At 47.9% G+C, this 6000-nt stretch overlaps 1 protein-coding gene across 4 annotated transcripts in view; it reads right to left on the reverse strand.

Annotated features, from left to right (window-relative positions):
* The window catches only part of DAB1 (DAB1, reelin adaptor protein), a 434251-nt gene extending 428501 nt beyond the window's left edge, over positions 1 to 5750 (reverse strand). For 2 of the 4 annotated variants that reach the window (XM_017805611.1, XM_017805605.1), the window contains exon 1: positions 5070 to 5158. The gene's annotated coding sequence lies outside the window, so the exon portion shown is untranslated. Of the gene's footprint in view, positions 1 to 4737; positions 4830 to 5069; positions 5159 to 5519 lie in introns of those variants that run through there. The other 2 variants (XM_017805607.1, XM_017805606.1) reach the window with 2 other exon arrangements.
* Positions 5751 to 6000: the final 250 nt, after the last annotated feature.

The raw sequence follows: 6000 nt of genomic DNA on the forward strand, positions 1-6000 counted from the left end.
CTTGCCTGAATACCAGAAGCACTGATATAAAAATACATTTGTAACGAGACAATGACTTTTTACAGTGAAGAAATGCTCATTTGTTAGTTTGTTTCGACAAAGATTCAAGTTCAGATTGCTACAAGGAAAATTGGGAATATAGAGAAGAAAGTATTTCATGCATCAACTCCTTTCTTCAGAAACACCAGTTCCAGTAAGTTTTATCATCTGTTTACTGCTGACAGATAATGCTTTCATCCATTAGTCCTCATAAAACAGGGGAGAAAACCAGCACACTATTGCTTAGGGAAGGAGGTAAATATGCCCACGGCAGTGGGACTGGAACCAGGTGATCTTTAAGGCCCCTTCCAACCCAAACCATTCTGTGATTCTATGCCATGGCCAGCACAAACTGTAGGGGAACTTCTCCATATGAAGCCCATGTAAATCGGAACTGGGCTTTGATGTGCAATGCTGAGTGTTCGGATTTCCTTTCGACTCAGCAGCTCAGGGTGAAGAAAACCCTTGGACATGTGGAATTGCAAGGCAGGTATTCCTGGAGAGCCTTGAGCCTGTGGGAGGAAAGCAGATTGACTAAAGCAACTCATCCTGAAGGAAGGCAAAGCATTCACTTCATCCTCATGAAGAAATGAAAGCTCGGGCTTTCAAATGAGATGTAAAATACAGCCCTGACCATTCATCGTCATTAAAGATCCCATGATAATTCCTGCAAGAGTAAAAATGTTAACTAACATGTCCTGGCCAATATCCAACTCGGATAATTGCATTCTGCTTCCTAAATCCCCCTTGCAGTTTCAATTGGATTAATTTTTCTTCATTTCTCTTCCCTAAACCCCTCCTGTATAATGTTTCCATCCCGGAATGGCTGCTGTATTCCACTCCAGAGGTGCGTGAATTATCAGTGCTGGGCAATCCCAACATACATTTTGGATATATTAGTCAGGCAAAACACTCTCTGAGCTGGAGTAATACCTTCACCTCTCACTGAGGAGCATTTAACTTTTCAAATGAGAAATCCCTCTGATGTTAGGCAGATTTATTTTTTTCTCTAAAATATTGCCCTGCGAGGAATGGTACCAAACCAGCCTCCTGCCAATTAGAAAAGTCTTTGCTGGGCCATATCCTCAGCCTAAGGAAACAGCTGCAGTTGCTTTGACTTCAATAGAACCCTGCTTCATTAAAACAGGAGTAAATATTCACACAGTGTTTTTCCACTAAGTCACTCATGTTTAAATGTTGGAAGAATCAAAGGAGTTGGCTGTTGAATGCATCAATCTGTGGATATAAAAGAGGAATATCGGAATGCATTCTCCTCCCTTTTAACTGGCTTGCACAATCTTCATGCTATTTTAAAGGGAAGTTGGAGGTTCTTTAACTTGGCATACTGATGAAAAATGAAAGTGCTGTGAAATAGGAATCTCCTGTTGTTTGTTAGGTGTATTCTACTGTAAGTACTCACAATATTGTGGAGGCAAACTGAAAAGTCCTGACCCAGTGCATTTTTTGAAACAGGAGGAGCAAAGGTGATTTATGTGCATAAAAGCAAAAACTGACAAGCCTTTGATTTTCTTGCAGAACAATCCCAAAACGATTGTCAAGACTGCTTAGGATTTTTGCCCTCTGCACTTCCTGTAATAGGACCATTTTATCCAACATGCTGTTTTATAGACACTGTGTATAGGGTCATTTCCACCTGCTATTCAGGTTACTCAAAAGAATACTTCTCATTCCCTCTTCCAAGAGCTCTTAGCAGCAGTTAATATCAGCTTGTTTTCACTTCCAGCCTGCTTTTGCATCTCTGGTAAAGCATAAAATCACAAACATGCCACTTGCTTCCTTCTTTAGAGTTCTGATAGCAGAAAGATATCCTTTAAATCCAAGAGAGGAGTTGTAGGCAGATAAATGGGAATATATCCATTTTGGTAAATTCTCAGTATCAGAACCCTCCTCCTTTGCCCCTCATAGAGAGGTGTCACTGTGAAAGCATCCCTATCTGCCAGCTCTAGGCTGGGCTGGCTGCAACATCATGCTTACTTCCCTACACAAAGTGTGAAATAGGGTGATGGAAGACCTCCAACAGCATCCTACTTCAACAGCAAACACTCCTAGTGCTTGGGTATGGAACTGAGTGGTAAAATTAAAGGTTGGTACCAGACCGTGAATACCAGGCACAAGCATGACTTTGGCTCATCTAATGAGCACAGATGGATCTGCAAAGGGATTTTATGTCAGAGTCAGATGGTTAGAGAAGCACAAACCATGTTCCTGATCTGCAGCACACACACAAGTTCAGTAAGGGGAGAGCTGAACTTCAGAAGTGATTGACTCACATTCCCCGCTGCTCATGTACTGCCATTCTGGGTACCAGTCTTGACTCCAGCTCAGCTCCTTTTGCACACAGTACCTGACATCTACATGGGAAATGATTCCCATGGGTTTTGCTCCAATGGAGAAATGGGCTTGACCAGGAGAACACTGATGTTGCATCTTTACAATAAGCAGTGTTCCAGATAACCTGGCACTTAGAACAAGCACAGGATGGAAAGCTTAGTCCTCTCACTGAAATCTAATTTCAAAGCACACAACTGTTCATCAGTGGCCTCAGTTTCATGAACAACCTGAAAAAAAGACTGGAGTAGGATGTCTCCTTCAGCCACTCCTTCCTCCCCACTTTAATTTCTTTGTAAGACTACTCTATGTGGAGTGGAAATGTTTTCTGAATCGATAAAAAATTAGCATGAGTACAGGAACAGAAGCTTGGGATTAGGGAGATCTAAAAATGGATGGATTTCCCTACCCTTCTCTCTGCATCTTAAAGAACCCTTCCAAGACCTGGCTGTAAACATTTTAATTCTCTGTCAGCTTTCTGGAGGAAATCATTACAGGGGCAGGATCACAGAGCACTGGGTGCCACCCTGCAATAGGTGTCTGTCAGTCAAACAGGCGTCAGCCCACACGTCACCCTGAGCACTTCCAGCCTCCAATCCAGGAAAAGGGTGCTGGAAACGGAGAGCTTGCTTGGAGAGTTGCTTGGAGCACTCCTTGAGTGATCAGGCCAAGACTGTAATCAGCCAGTCATTGGAGCGATAGCTTAATTTTTTATTTATTATTTAAAACAAACACAATTATTCTCTCTCCCGGCTCTGGTTCAAGCAGTTTATACATTTAATTCAATTTTAAGAGCTATGTGTTTGTTTACTAGAGCAAACAAAAACCAGTAATTAAGAGCTGCAGTTAGAGAGAAGAAGGAACCTGCTTGTCTTTGGCTCACAATTAAATTTTTAGCACCAAATATTGACATTAGGAGGTAAGCAGCTTAGTTCCATGTCTGCTTTTCACACCTCCCAAGTACGCACCGGGATCACTGGAAGGAGATGCACTGACCTACACTTTCAGCATTACATCCCAAAGAAACCATGTAAAACCTGGTAAGGTTCCTCAGAACAAACCCTAATCTCTCAATTTGCCAATATCATCGGCCTCAGGAATCTTCCTTCCCTTTTGTCTCTAGTTTTCCTTGCCTTCATTCCTTGCAGCATCAGAGATAGAGTAAACCATACATGGAAGAGAATGATGGTATCAGGTACTACTGCACTCTACTTGGTTAAGGAAAGAATTCTAGCTGGAGACCTCCCTGCCAATTAAAGGAAGAAGGAAGGAAGCAAAAAGAAAAAAAGACAGAAAAAATACCAGAAGAACCTGTTGGGGGAAAAAAAAAAAAAAAGACAAATTATTGCATTAAAAATAAAGCCTTGGGTTTGGAGCTTTGCTTCTTTAGATTTTGGGTATAGATTTATCACCTACATGAATATCTACAAGCAGTTTAACATCACAATTAAAAAAGCACAATCCGTTCAGCCCAGATTCCTTAAATCCAACACAATTACTTCCCAAAGAACTACTGAAGTCTACTGAAAACGTAGCTGCAGTATTAGAGGGTTATTTGCTCCAAGGACCTTTTTAATATGGCTGTATTGTAATACTGCAGTGCAAGAGCCTCTTCAGCCATAAAAAGAAATTTAGCTCAGAAACACAACTTGTGGGCAATGAAAAACACATTTGCTTCCATTTGCCATCATTTAATAATAGCATTATTTAACAAGATCAGTTAAAACGACCAGCCTCACAAGGCACAGCAGTGCACTTCTTCTCACGAGACTCCGAGGGCACCAAAAAGAAATTCATTTCTGCAAACCAAACAGTCAAAGCAACCAGCAGCACTGGAAAGACCATATTTAAAAAGGGAGAAAAACATTTTGTGACTGACCAGGAAAAAAAGAGCTCCTCTCTATATCCACACACACACATTTTACTTTAAAGCTGCAAGGAAAATAATAGTCTTCCACTGGAAGTAAAAACATATTTGTCATTACACTTTGATTTTTCACTCAAAATCGAGAACGCCCTGAATTTGCACACATGGGGAAACAGCTACCAAGATCTGGGTGTATTCTGTAACACATCAGTAGTCAAACCCATATATCCTGGCATAATTATTTTCCTACAAGGTTATGCCTAATTGGCCACTAACCTCACTGATTAATCATCTCCAATACAAGGAGGCGTTGAGAAAAAGGCAGAAGGGCAACAAAATATTTATTCGAGCTGCAAATATTAAACCAAGAAGGGACAGCTGGTTCAAGTTGCTCCTTCCCGGCTGGCACGCACAGGTGGATGGCGAGAAAACCCTGATCGAGTCACACACACAGAGAAATAAGAAAGGAAGCGGTGTCTCACGTTCATTCGCAGCACGGAGATGCTCAGTACGGCTCTAAGTTGGCTGTGCGCGGCTCTGGAAGTGTTAAATCCTCCCGCACGGCCCCGCACCGCGGTTCCTGCCGCTCGCATCCCCGCCCGCCCGTCCCGGCCGGCAGCGAGGCGGCCCCGCGCTGCCCGGGCATCCCTCCCCGCCTCCTCGCCGGCTCCGCCGCGCCAGCGCCTCCCTCCCGGCGGACAAACTTTGCGCCCAACTCCGCTCGGCTCCGCGGGGCGCTGCCGGGACCCGCTCCACGCACGGCGGTGGCGGCGGGCGGGCGGCTCCCCCCGCGGATCCCGCCGCCTCCTCCTACCTGCAGCCGGCGCCGCTCCCCGCAGCGCCCCGCTCATCCTCCTCCTCCTCCTCCTGCTGCTGCTCCCGAGGCGGCGGGCGGGCTGCGCGCCCCGCTCCCTGGCTGGCTGCGCCGCGCTGCTGGCGCGGAGCCTGCGCGGGCGGAGGCGGCTCCGGGCCCGCGGTGGCGGCGCCGGTCCCCTGCAGCCCCGGTCCCCCGCAGCCCCCTCGCTACCGCATCCCCCCAGTCGCGGGGAGCGGAGCCCCCCCGCCCCGCCCGGCCCGCGGGCAGGGGGCGGTGCCCGCCGGCAACCCCCCCTCCGGCAGCCCCAGCCCCCCTCGGGCGGCAGCGCCGGTCCCGAACTCCCTCTGTCTCCCTCCTTCCTCCTCCGCTCCTCCGTGCTCGGGGACGCGGCTCCCAACCCGCTGCCTGCCCGCTCTCTGCCCAAACCCCACCGACCCCCGGCGGCACCTCTCTCGTGGCTCCTCTCACCGCTCCCGGCTGCCGGCTCTTCCTTCTGCCCTTCCTTCCTTCGGGAGACGGCTGAAGAAAGTCCTCCCAGCGCAGGGGGGGTGGTAGCGGGGCTGCGCTGGCCATCACTCCCGGCTCCGTGGCAAAGAGGGCTGCAGCCAAAAGCTGCCCGTGGGGCGTGGGACCCCCGAGCCCTCGCCCAGTACCATCCCTCTCCAGCCCTGAGCAGGCAACAGGCAGCAGCTGGGAAGATTCACGTGCGGTTGGGCAGCGGAGGTTGGTCGCTCAGATCCAGTGTAGACACCAAGAGGCATTCTGGGCCCAGTGGGATTTGGCATCACCCTTCCTTCCCATGCTGACTTCTTTTCCTTGGGATTCTGCCTGGTTGTCCCACAAGAGGTTTCCTTCCTGACTGCTGCCTCCCCTGTGCAGGAAGGTGTCTGCTCTTGCTGCTTGGAAATGGACTTTGAAGGCAGAAATA

Source organism: Lepidothrix coronata, unplaced genomic scaffold (assembly GCF_001604755.1).
Source record: "Lepidothrix coronata isolate B3197 unplaced genomic scaffold, Lepidothrix_coronata-1.0 Scaffold12, whole genome shotgun sequence".
Taxonomy (NCBI): domain Eukaryota; kingdom Metazoa; phylum Chordata; class Aves; order Passeriformes; family Pipridae; genus Lepidothrix; species Lepidothrix coronata.